We start from the raw sequence: 14,309 nt of genomic DNA on the forward strand, positions 1-14,309 counted from the left end.
ATATCAATCACACTGAAGTTCAATACTGCATGAGTTGTTGGAATGCTAAGAAAAACTTGGAGATATTTTTAGCAAAACAGATTATTTTGATGAACATCTCTCACCTGAAACATTCCCCTCAAAATGTCTATTTCTAGCTTTTTTAGCAGCTTCACAAAGGGGTATTGTATTTGAGTCAGAAAAGAAAAATATTTTTATTTCCTGTCCTTGACATTGAGTGGCATTCATTAAAAAAAACAAAACAAAACAAAACAAACATCAAGGCCTTTCCAGGTCTGGATCTCCTAGGGGCGGGGCAGGGAAGGGGAGGAAAATGCATTATGTAAGAAAGAAGCCAATTGATTTGTTTTGTTTTTCTTGTTTGTCAGCATGAGAAAAGAGTAGCTGAGAAGAGTGAAAGGCAGTTGTCATCTGGGATAGAAAGCGAAGAACTCTAGGAGAGGTCCATAGCAAGAGTGACGGGGGCAGCCTCCGCTGTGTCTCTCTGTAATCGCAGTCTTGGCCTTGACCAATGGCTACTCGCTCTCCTGCAGGCTTGAGAAGAAACTATTCCACCTTGACTTGAAGGTGCTGAGGTCTCCATCCTTCTCTTTGGTGGCCACTTGGTCACCAATCCAGTGGGTGGCGGTCTCTCATGCTTGGTCAGAAAAGAATTCATTAGAGTAAGACCTAGGTTTGACTTTCTAAAGTTAGGTAAATAGAAAACTTACACTTTTAAACACCCAGAGGAAAATATAATATATTCGATGATTTTTTTTTTTTAATTTTACTTTATACTTAACTTTATGTTTTAGATGTTTGGGGCCAGTTCACATTCTTAGGTTGGCTCAGTTTGCAAACATGAAATATTAACAGTTAACAGAATGATTGTTCCTGCCTTGCACATGTGCATTGCATGTATGCTGATGCATGTGTGTTTGTGTGTGTGTGTGTGTGTGTGTGTGTGTGTGTGTGTGTAGGACACAGGTTGACAATGAGGGTGTTTCTCAGTCATTCTCTACTTTATGTTTTTCTAAGACAAGATCTGTTACTGAACCTGTAGCTTGCCAAATCAACTAGGCGTGCTAGCGTGCAAGCCTAGGGAGCCTCCTGTCTCCGCTTCCCCAGCCCTGGGATTACAGGCGTGCGCTGCAGTACCCGTGTTTTTTGTTTTGTTTTGTTTTGTTTTAATGTACGTTTTGGAGGATGGAACACTGGCCCGTGATCATGTTTCTGCATCATGCACCAAATGAACTGAGCCATCTCTCAGCCCCAATAGCTGTATTTTTTTTAGGTGGGAACTGTTCCTATGAGTCTGCTTATATTATGTTATACTTGCTTGCCTGTAGAGTGGAATTGATGCCTTGCTGTTTGTTTTATCTCGGCTGTCATCTTCTCTTTAACCCCCACCCACCCATTCCCTGCTCCTGAGGCTTGTGTGGGCACATAAGTCTCCCTTCTCTTCCCTGATTTATTGTTCCACTTAGCACATTGTTCCAGGCAGTGAGCATATTACAGCCCTGTGTTGGAGGAAGCTGTGACTGCAAATGTCACCCTCGGAGGTCAGCTCTGGCCTTCCACTCAGCTCCGCATTCCGTTCCCTAGGAACTGCCAACGTGTCTCCTTCTCCCCGCCCTCCCCGCACAGCTCCCGGTTAGCTTGGATAGCCACTGCTAAAGAGCCAAAGGCTGCAGACAGGGGCGTCCCTTACACTTGCTGCTTTGCCTTGTTTGTTTTCAAATTTCTTTTAGTTGACAAACAATAATGGGCACAGGAGCAATGAATAGTTTGGCCAGAGTGACGTGTCTGGTCCCACGCTGGCTCTGTTGGAAGCCTCAGTGCACTTCTTCCCACTCTCATACCTACCATTGTGAGCTAGGGAAATACTAAGTTATTGTATATTTAAATTTTTTAACCTGTTTTTTTTTTTAACAGACAGAAATCACTGTATGGTAAACATCCTGTTGACATATAGATATATATTTTATTTGGGAAGATATTACAGGATAACTTATTTTTCTGATTTGTTCCAAACGAGGCTGCCAAAATTAAAACTTTACTGGGTGTCTATATGGCAAGACACCACAGCTTCACATACGCTCTTGTAGAGTGCTCCTTAGATCCTCCACATATTCCTCTGGCATTTACAGATCTGTTTCCTGGGTTGAGGAGATAGTGAAGTGGGTCAGCATTTGCTGTGCAAGCACGAAGACCTGAATTCGAATCCCCAAGAACCACGTGAAAACTAGACATGGCCACGTGTGTCTACAGGCGGATCCTTGGTACTCACTGGCCAGCATGCCCAGCTAAAATGGGAAGCTTTTAGTGCAGTGAGAGACCCTGTGTTGAGAGAACATAAGTAAAAAACAAACAAAAAATTGAGGACACCCCCAATGTCTTCCTCTGGTCTCTGCATGTGTGTCCATGGAGGCAGTATGTTGGGGGGGGAAGGGGCACACACATGTGCATACCATATACATACATGTGTACAACACAGACACTACCTTAAAAGGTATTTAAAAGATCTGTTTCCTCTTTACAAAAAGGTAAGAGTCAAAATTGTTATGGGCAGTCAGGTTGGTTTATTTTGCATTATGTTATATGATCAAATAATACCAGCTGGCTGAGTGGATAAGAAAAATCACCTGATACTGCCGCCTTATTGTCCTCTCCTAGGCATTTAAAAAAAAAAACCCAACCCCCAGTCTTCCACTTTCAAAATGCAGACTAAACGGCTTGGGCATATCTTGCCTCACCATCTCTGGTTTTGGACTGAACAAGCACTTGGCCTGAAATTATAAGTAATAGTTGTCAGGAAGTAGGCAGACATGCTTCCCTTGCCTGTTGTTTCTGTAAATAATAAGTGCTATAGCAACGAAACGCGAGCAGCCGGAGGACGAGCAGGGACAGACGGTGCCGTGGACGCCTCGGGAGGCGGGATGTCTAGAAGAAGGCCTTCATTTGCCTCATCTGGAGGGGACCGTGTCACTAACATGATTTTTATGTGCGTTTTTTAAACAAAAAGACGAGGTTGCTAAGCCTAATGAGTTAATTGATATCTCAGCTTCCATTCTACCAACAGCTTATAAAAAATATATTAATATAGTTGAAGAAAATAAAAGCTTTGACCATGGAAAATATCAATATAACCAAAAAATAAATATACAGTTTCTATGATTGGCATTTTCAATTCAGTTTTCTAGTGCCATAGCAACATGGAAAATATGATTAATTTTATAAATGATGTAAGTTTCAATGTCCATGAGAGAGTCACACCAGTCTTTCTTTCTTTCTTTTTCTTTTTTTTTTTTTTTTTGTTATATGAGGGCTTTATCTGCAGAAGAGGGCATCAGATCACATTGTAGATGGTTGTGAGCCACCATGTAGTTGCTGGGAATTGAACTCAGGACCTCTGGAAGAGCAGGTGGTGCCCTTAACCACTGAGCCATCTCTCCAGCCCCCACACCAGTCTTTCATGAAAAGAGAATGCTATTGTTAACAGCTAGGCTTAAAAGCTAGCTTGTTCTAGGTACACACGGAAGGCAGACCTCTGGCCCAGTGCTCCTCTCTCCCTCCCTCCGATGGAGACCAGCGTCATGTAAGATGGGACGTTTTGAGAGTCATTGTCAGGACAGCTGCTCGATTCAATAGGGGAGCAGATGGCTCCTGAGCTGTGACATGTGTCTTTCGTCCCTCTCGCTCTATCTATAGCCTCCACTGGTTTCACTGGCCTTTTTTTTTTTTTTTAATAATTGTGGTCATTTATTACAGATTTGGCTTATATTGCCAAACTAATTAGAGAGCATTCAAAATGGTGCTTAGCCTTCAAAAACTTTCTGTAGAAAATGGCTAGAAGGATAATAGCCTTGTAAGATATATACTTTTCTTGTATAGCTTTCTGCTCTATGAAATGAAAATTAAGCTCACCAACTCAAAATGGACAGATCCTGAGAATCTTCCAGAAATGGGGCTATTTTGCTGACATTTGGCCGTAGAAAAACACAGATATGATCAAACCAGAGTGTTTATATAGAGTAGAGTTGGGGGCGGGAGGACTGTCACCCAGTACCTTTTTCGTGGCCTGGGTTAGGACTGGTTCTTGTGTCCTTAAAGGGCTGAAGAAATGGCAAGAGGCAAAAACCGCAGGGCATGTGGAAATGAAGTGAAATTCTGGTTTTCTGTCTGTGAACATTGGCACTGGCCATGCTCTGACATTTGTGCAACATCCTGGCCACATTCCTTCCATGATGGTGGAGCTGAGCGGCTCTGACAGAAAACATGGGGTCCTCAGGCCTGAGACTGTGCGCCATTTGGTCTTCCAAGGAAATTTGCCGAGACCCACAGCGGTGGGGAGGGTGCCTGCTGTGAGTTTGTGAGCAAGGTGTAGCCTTTGGGGAATGGCTCTCTTCATGAGCTTTGCCCTTTGTGTCCCTACATACCAATTTCTAAGACACGGCACCTGCCAAACCTGCATCAGGACCTACATGAGAGGAAGAAAGAATGTTCTAGAAACCTGGCACCCATGGGCTCAGCACCCAGGAGTTTATAATCAACATCGGTTTGCTCATGGAGCAGACGGCTCCTGTTCTCTCAGAATCTGAATTTTCTTTTCCCCTTACTGTTTTGCTCTCTGCAGCTGCCCCTCACTAGCCTAACAAATGAGAAGCCTAAGTGTTTGAAGGCTTTGTGTGACAAAATATCCACATCACCCCCATTCTCTCTCCTCCTAGAGAGTGACCCCTCCCTTGTTACTGCCGTCTTTTCTCCGGAGCCTGGCTAAAACGGCTTTTAAAACATTTGTTTAACATGTTCACTTTTCTGGAAGGCTCTGCATTTGATGTCATTATTTAATTATACTTGTTTGAAAGCTTGATATGAGCAGAGGTGTGACCAGCTTGAAGAATTAAGAGAGAAAAGCTCAGGGCCCGTGACTTATAAAATTATCCGCTTAAGGAAATTACATGAACACTCTGAGCTGAGGGTTTTTTTTTTTTTTTAATGGAAATATTCTAGTTTTCAAAGTTTGGAAGGAGACTTCTGTGATTATTATGGGGGCTGTAAAGCAGTCGTCGGTGCCCCTTGTCATCAGTGTTCAAGCATCATAAGGATCTCCTCCCTTTCTGGAAGTGTGTGACCACTGATTTCTGACACTCCTCAGCCAAGGGCGGCTGGCTTGCCCCATGATTTCAGACCTTGTGGACACGTCTGGTGCCCACTGCTGCGAATTCAAACTTCTACCCATGAAAGGCATGGGTGTCCAACTATTGAAAGAGGCAGGCATTTCAGCTTAGGGTAGTGGGTGTTCAGGAGGATGTAGCCCCAAGGTGCTGTAGGAACAGAGAGGGGCACTCATGGGGCCCACTCGGGACTTGGGAGAAAGCTTTTTTAGCGTGGCCAAAAGGAGAGTTTCAAGTTTTTGTTGCAGTACTCTGACTTTTCCAGGCATGCATGCCCCAGGCAGATGGAAGACCATGAGGAGCTGTGCATAAACACAAAGCCGACTGTACAAGGGACCTAAGCCCACAAAGCAGGGCAGGATATAATGGGAGAACAGGAGGCTAGGAACAAAAGGACCAAGAGTTGAGAAGCCCAGGGCACCAGGAAACAGGGCATGGCATCCTTTCTGGTAAGAATCTAAAGAATTTGACTGAGGGGGACCTATTCCCCCTGTATATGCTCATAGGGTATCAAGTGTCTTCTTGGTAGCCTGCTATCCTTCCTCTGAGTGCCACTAGGCCTCCCCATCCAGGGAATGTGGTGAAATATGGGGCACCAGAGTTTGTGTGGACGTCAGTCCCCACTCTCCACTCAACTATAGAGAATGTCCTGTCCATTGGCTAGATCTGGGTAGGGGTTCGAAGTTTACTGCATGTATTGTCCTTGGCTGGTGCCATAGTTTGAGCAGGACCCCCGGGCCCAGATCCACCCATCATAATGTTCTTCTTGTAGGTTTCTAGGACCCTCTGGATCCTTCTATTTCCCCATTCTCTCTTGCTTCTCTCACCTAGAGTCCCAATAGGATGTCCTCCCCTCTGTCCCACTTTCCTGGCAATTGACTTTCATGGGACATGCCCCTTGGGGAGTAAGAGGAAAATGGGAGGGAGGAATAGGAGGATACAAGGGATGGGATTACAATTGAGATGTAATATGTATCAATCCATTTTTAAAATTTATCAATAATGAACTATTTATCTTCCCTCAGAGATTAAAACATTTCACAACTGAAATAAAAACATGTAACTATTAAAAAAAAGAATCTAAAGAATTTGTGCTGACTACGCATGACAGGGAAGCAAGTGGAGGAAGCAGCTGGCTTAGGATTCCAGGGTGGACAGGAAGCCCTGGTAGCCCAGTGATGAGCACTCACTGGAGGTTCTAGAACCAGCTTCTGTAACAGTCTCTCTTGAATCTAGGAACTGGTAGCCAGCTTTAGCATCTTTCCTTTTTTTTTTTTTTTTTTTTTTTTTCTTTTAAAAAATTTACTAAATATTTATTGTGTGTGGACTATATGCTAGATCGTGTGCTGTTATCTTAATGTGTGGTGACATAAAAACGAAATGCACACTGCCCTTGCTTCCTGTTCTCCGTGGTGGAACAAGGCAGGGACAGTTCCACGTCCGTTGTTAGTTCTCAAGCTCAAATTCATTGAAGCTTATAAATACCAAGGGTTGTCCCCCCCCCCCTTTTCAGAGACATTAAAGCTTAGAACCAACTCTAAGGAAAAGGAACTAGCTTGCTTCTTTTTTAAATTTAAATTTTATTATTGAAATAATTTATTCAGATTACATCCAGATTGTTATCCCCTCACTTGTATCTTCCTGTACTCCCTCCCTCCCTCTTTCACCCTGTTCCCCTCCTCTAGGCCTGTGACAGAAGGGGACCTCCTCCCCCACCATATGATCACAACCTATTAGGTCTCATCCAGATAGCCTGCTTCCTCTTCCTCTGAGTGCCACTAGGCCTCCCCACCAAGGGAAAGTGGTCATATAGGGGGCAGCAGAGTTCATGTCTGAGGCAGTCTCCACTCGTCTCACAGCCGTGGAGAATGTGCTGTCCATTGGCTGAATCTGAATAGGGGGTCTAGGTTCGCTGCATGCATTGTCCTTGATTGTTGGTTCAGCAGTTTGTGCAGGCGCCCCCTGGGGTCCAGATCTGTGATTTCCCATCATCTCTGTTTCCGTTTTCTACCACTGCTCTTGGACAGTGGTTCCCAGGTCTCAAGAGCAGTAAACAAGTGTCAGATGCTCATACATCCGAGATGGGCCAGGGCGATGCTCGGACCACAGTGATGAGGTGCCCACGCATTGCTTCACACGTCTCCCCCGCTCTCCCAGGCGCATTCTTACGTTACCCAGTTCTGTCCACTAATATCCGTACAGCTTCATTTCTGGACCACTCACCACTATGCCAAGATTTATTTTTCAGAATTGTGTGCCTAGACCTGTGTAGCTCTTTTCTAGGTGTGGTAAATGTGTGCCTAGACCTGTGTAGCTCTTTTCTAGGTGTGGTCTCGTGAGTTGTTTTGTTTGGTTTTTCTAAATGCAGGGAAGCCATTGTTTCTTATGCTCTGGATGTATTATTTTTTCTTTTAAAAATTTAACTTTAATTTAAATTTAAACTTCTGTCTGAGTTTATGTGTATGAATGTTTTTCCTCATATTCATGTCTGAAAACACATGTATTCTTTATGCCTGAGGAAGCCAGAAAAAGGTATCAAATCCCCTGAAACTGGAGATCTGGGTGGTTGTGAGCCACCGTGTAGGTACTGGGAATTGAACTCTGGTCCTCTGTAAGAACAACAAGCACTCCTAACCACTGAGCCATTTCTCCAAACTCTTAGTTTTTCTTAGTTGTTAATTTGAGCTAAGTTGGCTTAGTTCATTTAACAGTTGAATTATACATTTGGGACTCCATCTTATGTCAAGCTCAAAAAAAAAAAAAAAAAAAAAAACCCAAAAAACAAAAACCAAAAACCAAAAAAACAAACAAACCCCAAAACAAAATGTGTGTGTGTGTGTGTGTGTGTGTGTGTGTGTGTGTGTTGTTCACTTTTATCCATCCTGTTGAATCATCTCTCTTTAGTCTCTTATCCTTCAACTATTTGCATTGGATTTTTTTTTTTTTTCCGAGACAGGGTTTCTCTGTGTAGCCTTGGCCATCCTGGACTCACTTTGTAGACCAGGCTGGCCTCGAACTCACAGCGATCCGCCTGCCTCTGCCTCCCGAGTGCTGGGATTAAAGGCGTGCGCCACCCCGCCCGGCTTCCATTGGATTTTTTAATTAACTAAGTTCGTTCGTTCGTTCGTTCGTTCGTTCGTTCGTTCATTCATTCATTCTGTAAATGTTTACCTCGTACCTACAAACACCAAATTCCACGCCCAGATTTAGGTGTGAATGAAGTCCTCTGTCTTTAGGAGCTCATGCACCAACCTCAAAAGGCAGGGGTAGATGTTAAAGGCTTGGTGATCAGGATGCAAGGCACTGTCAGTGTGGTTGCACCTTTCCACATCGGAGGCCTCTCTGCTCTATTTAAGGGCTCCTGTGTCTGCTTAAAATTCTAGCCATTGCCTTCTGATTGATAGTTGGGGTTTGGTCACATGTTGACGCAGCTGCCTGAACAAGGCTAGCACAGTTAGCAGGCGTGGAAACTGCCCACGAATTTCAAAAGGCGGGTTTCTGTTGCATGTTAGGGACGTGATCAGCATCACACTGGTGGACCTGTTCGTGTAGCAGGAGTTTTTCTTCCACTTCTGGGAGATGTGCAAACGTCTCTCCTTGGGCTGCCCAGTAGGCATAAGCTGTGGACCATTCTAGGTGTGGGAGCATGTGGTGTACTTAACTCTGTGCAGCGAATGCTCTCTGCTCGCACCCTGTGTGGTGTGTGTGTCCTGGGTGAGAGCCAGCTGAAAGCTCCCCCCCCCCCCCACTGGCTCCAGGCACTCCATTAGCATTGCCTGGAGTGTTGCTCATTCTCAACAGCTGATATGGGAGAATGTTGAAGGTGCCTCACCTTAGGTGACCCGACATTTAAAATGCAAAACACGCTCAACCCTTCACTCATCTCTCTTCACATATCAAGAGTCCACCAAGCACTAGAAATGCACCAGTGGACAAAACACCAGCCCTTGAGGATCTCACAGTCCAAGGCGAAAACATGCAGCCACTACTGACCTAGTATGTGGGAAAGCCGCACAATATGGTAGGCAAGCAGAGGGCATGCAACGCTGGGATAAAAGGTGGTCGGGCACACTCTTTTATCAGATTGGGTTAATTTGGACAAAGACATGAGAAAAAATAAGAAGTTATGCAAATATCTGTTGGAAAGTTTCAACTGTGTAGCTACGACAACCAGCACCAAGGTCCCTGGGCCCAACAGCCGGCAGGTGACATCAGCGTCTCCTTGCTAAGTGCTGGAGACAAGACATTGGATACTTTGCACATACCGCTTGAAATCTTGCCGGCAGATGGATTGTATTATCCAAACCCACTTACGGGTGAGGAAATGAAAACTCAGATTAAGTCAAGACGGATCCCAAGCAGCAGCTGTGATCCGGCTTTGGATCCAGCTTTGAACTCTAACACCAAAAGCCCGAGCATTTCCCTCTTTGCCGGGTGGCTCCTCTTGTATTTATAACCTTAGTGAGAGTGGCGCAAAATGGACTCAAGAATCGGAGGGGTTGTTTTTTTAAGTGACTGGGAATATAGCTCATTGGCCTGTCACGCATCAGGCCCTGAGTTTTCTCCCCAAGATAAAAGAGGATTTGATATGCGGCGATCTGTCCTGGAAGACAGAATATGACATTACTAGTAGTCTAAAAAAAAATCCTCCTCAGGACCAACTTTTCCTAGGAAATCTCACTAAGGAAAGCAAAAAGTATTCAGAGTGCGGCATCCAGTGAGGCCACACACAGTCTTTGCATAGCCTGATGCATGAATCCATTCTGTCCATGTTTGATTACTAATGTCTGCTCTTGGGATGTATCGCTAGTTCCTTTGGGTACCCAGGCTTGAAAAGCTGGGCCACAGGAAATCACAGCCCTTCCTCAGCTTCCACTGTGGCAAACCCAGTCACAGAGTGGCCTGCTGCAGAACAGGTCACATGTCCCTGTAGTACTGTGTGACAATGGAGCCCCTCATACCTGTTGTGTAGGGACTTGGGGTCCGTAAGGCATCATGAACCAGCAATGTTGTGAAAGTGAAGATAAGTGTAAAATTGTGTTTCGAGACCTATAACATAAGCGTTATACAAGGGGTGCCCTGTATGTTAGTGAGTGCATTAGAACACTAATAAAAACACAGCCGTACTCTACCCCATACTGAGAATTTACAAGCATTTGGGTGGGATAATTTGAAAAGCTAAGAGAATAAGGCAGTTTTAACTCATGTCGTTTCTTTCAATGAATAACTCTAAACCAAGCAAGAACACATAAATGTGTTTGTTTTGTTAAAGTTTATACCTCCTGTGTGTTTAAGACCTAGGGCAGAACCAAATCAGTCTTAAACATCTCAGTGTTAGGGGCGGGGACATAGATCAGCAGTGAGATGCCTGCCTAGTAGGTGTAAGGCCAAGTACACCCGCAAACACTGAGCTATTAGAGCACCATTAGAACATAGGATGAGGTGGGTGCGGTGGCACGCGCCTTTAATCTTAGCACTGAGGGAGGAAGAGGCAGGCGGGTTGCTGTGATCACATTCTAGGCCAGCGTGATGTATCTTGTGAGTCTAGGACAGTCGAGGCCACACAGAGAAACCCTGTTTCGAACCGCACCCCACCACAAAAAGAAAGAAAGAAAGAAAAAAGAAAAGAAATATGAGATGACGAGAAACATTGGTAACCTTGATTTCCCAGAATTCCCTGCACACACTACAGAGTTGAAAGGGATTCTTCTGTGGGGGAAGCAGGATGTCAAAATGCAAACTCCCACGGGAGTCTATTGAGTAAGGGGCCTTTGTGCAGGCCTCACTTGTGAGGCCTAAGTGCTAAGAACTGGAGAGCCATCCTGGCACCAGTACAGACTCTTTCTAACTGCCCCTGAAGGGTGGCCTGGTCACAGTGTGCACCCCTGCATTCGCCTTGTGGGGCTGGCACTTCAGAGCACCTCAGGGATGCCTCCCAGAGCCTGGCTGTCAGCTTCCTTAAAGCTTCAAGCATAGCTGCTGCTGCTGCTACATACACATTAGACCAAGTGGAAGTCACCAGTAAATATTCCATGCCTTTAGAAAACCTTTTCACACACTGGTGACAGCCCTCAGGCCCTTCTACTCTTCTTCTAAGAGCCAACACCAGTAATTATTTTTCCGAACTTCAAAGCGCGTGTCTCGGGGCTGGAAAGGCAGGAGTCAGAAGCACTGGCCTTAGGTCTTGCAGGCACTCCCTGAAAAGCAGGCCTGGCATCCATTGAACTGTCGGCTAAGGAAGTGGCCTGGATGCTGATGAGACGTTCCACCCAGCTAGAAGTTTATTGGTTCCTTCCTCAGAAGGATACAACCTCCTCTCAGCAGCCTGCCCGGCATCATTTCCTGCCCCTTAGTCTCACCCTCCCACCTCCCTGTCATCCCTTTACAGCCCTTCCTTCTTCAGCGAGGAGACAAGCCTGACTCCCCTGACCACCCTTAGGGTGACCTAGCTCATGTCACCTTTCTGACGTCCCCTTTGGAAACTTTGGGGTGGGCTCCCTTCTCCCAGCACAGCTCTCCTTGCTGGGATTACTCACATCAGATTGAAGGATGTGTCTGGGATTCTTCCCTTGAGACTGTAAGCTCTGTGGAAGTTAGAAACACGCCTTTTTGTTCCTTCAGTGTGCAGCTTGATTATAGCTCTCCTTGGCGACTGAGTTAGTTTAGTGCTAAGAAGGAGGCGCCCTGTTGTATCTTGGGGGCTGCTTTTGTTAAAAGGAATGGGTTTTGCATTTAAACACACATTTCCATAAATACACTGTCACCCTCTGATATTTAGCCAGCTTCATGGGCCAGATATATTTTTGTTTTGTGCTACCCAAGAGGGCCTCCTCTGTGTAGCTTTTGTCTAGGTTGGTAGATTAATTTTGAAGGGTAGGGAGGGTTGGGACGGTGGGTAGAGGAGGAAGGTTTGGTTTCCTGCTTTTTAGATAATCCTCTAACAATTTTCAGACCTTAATAAAGTGCCCTTGCCTCGGGAACCTGCAGACCATGTTAAGTATGAATTGGAAGGCCAGCTTCAAGTGACCCTTTTTCTCAGGTCCCTTCAGCCTCCTCCCTCTTTCTTCTGACAGTCCTGTAGCCTGTGTCCTGTCCTCCCCCAGGCCTATAGGAAGAAGGGTTGTCTCCTCTGTGTTTCCACTTGGCCCTGTTCAACTACCTCAGGGAAGGCTCACACTGAAGCCTGTCACTGTCATGGTCTCTGTCCGCCCTTACCTTATCATCATGTCCTTCTAGTCAGTCTACAGGACTCATCAGCTCCCCTCTCCTGCTCTCCCCATTCCTGAGCCTGGCTGCATCTCTCCGGTTTCACCTTTGCTTTCTCTCTGGGGCACACTCGTGACTCCCGCACCATGGTAACCCCGTCTGCTTTCCATCCTCCTCAGAGCTTACAGCTGCACCCTGAGGGACGGAGATACATCTGCAGCACCCTACAGGACAGCTCCACTGCTCAGTCCCCGTGTGGCCTGCCCTTGCCGGTGCATGGCCCTCCACTACAGTGTGGTTCTCAGCCCATCCCTCTGTCAGGACACTTCATTTTCTTCATGACCTATTTTCCTTTAAAAGCCACCCTGCATTCTTGGCCATCGAAGCTCAGGCTATTCCCAGTGCCCAGCCTTCCATGGGGTTGTCCACAGGCCTGTAAATTCTACCTGAGTCCCCTCTGTCACAGCCACCTCTCTCTACTGACTGTGCCAAAGTTCCTGCCACACACTAGGCTTATGTCCCTCTTCTGCAGGGCTTTCAAGGCCACACAAGACTGACCGCAGTAAAGGCACAAGGAAAATCCGAGCCCTATCCATCATCAAACAGGCTCTGAGGCAAGTGAGCATGCGTGAAGACCCCGGTCCACTCATTTCTCAGATGGAGTTTCTTCTCCCAGCACTTGATGCTCATGCATGACTCTTCCTGTTGTCATTCCTAAATTCGGGCACAAAGCAATTATGACCTTTTCCTGCCCTAGTTGAGACCCATGAGCAGATCCAAGGTGTAGCTTGCCTCTGTAGAAGGTGCCAGTCTCTTCCTGACCCTGTATTGTTCCACCAAACCTCTCCGTGAAAGGACTGGAAGCAGTGCTGTCCTGACATGTGTCAGAGCCCTTTGAGGGTGGTTATCCCTTTCAGCTTCTTTCTCCAGGTGAGAAATGTTACATTTAAATGCTGTGTGCTGGTTGTTGTTGCTGTTGCTGTTGTGTTGTTGTTGTTGTTGTTGTTGCTCTTCTCCTTCTTCTTCTTCTTCTTCTTCTTCTTCTTCTTCTTCTTCTTCTTCTTCTTCTTCTTCTTCTTCTTCTTCTTCCTCTTCTTCAGAATTTCATGGAATTTTCTGTAGGTAGAAGAATCTAGTTCTATGCTTCTGGGTGCTTGTAAATCTTGGTGAGTCAGGGCTTGTTCATAAATGATGGGGCCATTCAGGTTGGTTCTGTGAGGCCAGCAGCACGTGAATAGACTGCAGACGAGCTCATCAGGATGTATAGCCATGGCACTCGTGGGAGTGGTTTGGAGGAGAAGGCTGTAACTATATCCGGGCTTTCACGCTTTGTGTGTGTGTTTCAAGGGGAAGCATGTGCTTGCCATTGCTCTGTGAAAATTAGTTTATATCATTTCCTTAAGTACCTCTTGATCTTAAGTTCCTATTCTTGGGCATTAAAACATGATGACCAGAGAGACAGAGAGAGAGAGAGAGAGAGAGAGAGAGAGAGAGAGAGAGAGAGAGAGAGAGAGGTGAGAAAAGGAAAAGGAAAAGGAAAAAAAGAGAGAGAAGGATAGAAAGAAAGAGAAGGGGTTATGCTATGGAAATTCCAACGACGGCGGATTATGAGTGAGTGTCTACCAAGATTTTAATCAACAAAAGGCGTAGGGAACGAAGATGGGGAAATTATCCGCCAATCCTATTTTTTATGCCTCATAATTACACTGTGAAGAAATTGAAGGATGTCACAAGAGCACGCACGTCAACAACCATTTTCCTGAAACGGCATTTAAGAATCCACAGAGATCTCCCCAGGGGCCTTAAGGAAACGCTTCTGTCTGGAGAGGATTCGGATTGTAAAATACACTGTGCTGTCTCTCCCCCTTTATAGCCGGTTCAGGGTTGCTTTGCAGGCTTGAGATTTGGGTTTGCTTTTGCTTCTGTTGGGTGGCTTCTCTCTCTCTC

General features: G+C 45.6%; 1 protein-coding gene across 1 annotated transcript in view; it reads left to right on the plus strand.

Annotated features, from left to right (window-relative positions):
• The window catches only part of Limch1 (LIM and calponin homology domains 1), a 326,098-nt gene that overhangs the window by 177,580 nt on the left and 134,209 nt on the right, over positions 1–14,309 (plus strand). The gene's annotated exons all lie outside the window — the stretch shown is intronic.

The sequence above is a fragment of the Acomys russatus genome, chromosome 22 (genome assembly GCF_903995435.1).
Source record: "Acomys russatus chromosome 22, mAcoRus1.1, whole genome shotgun sequence".
NCBI classification, from domain to species: Eukaryota; Metazoa; Chordata; class Mammalia; order Rodentia; family Muridae; genus Acomys; species Acomys russatus.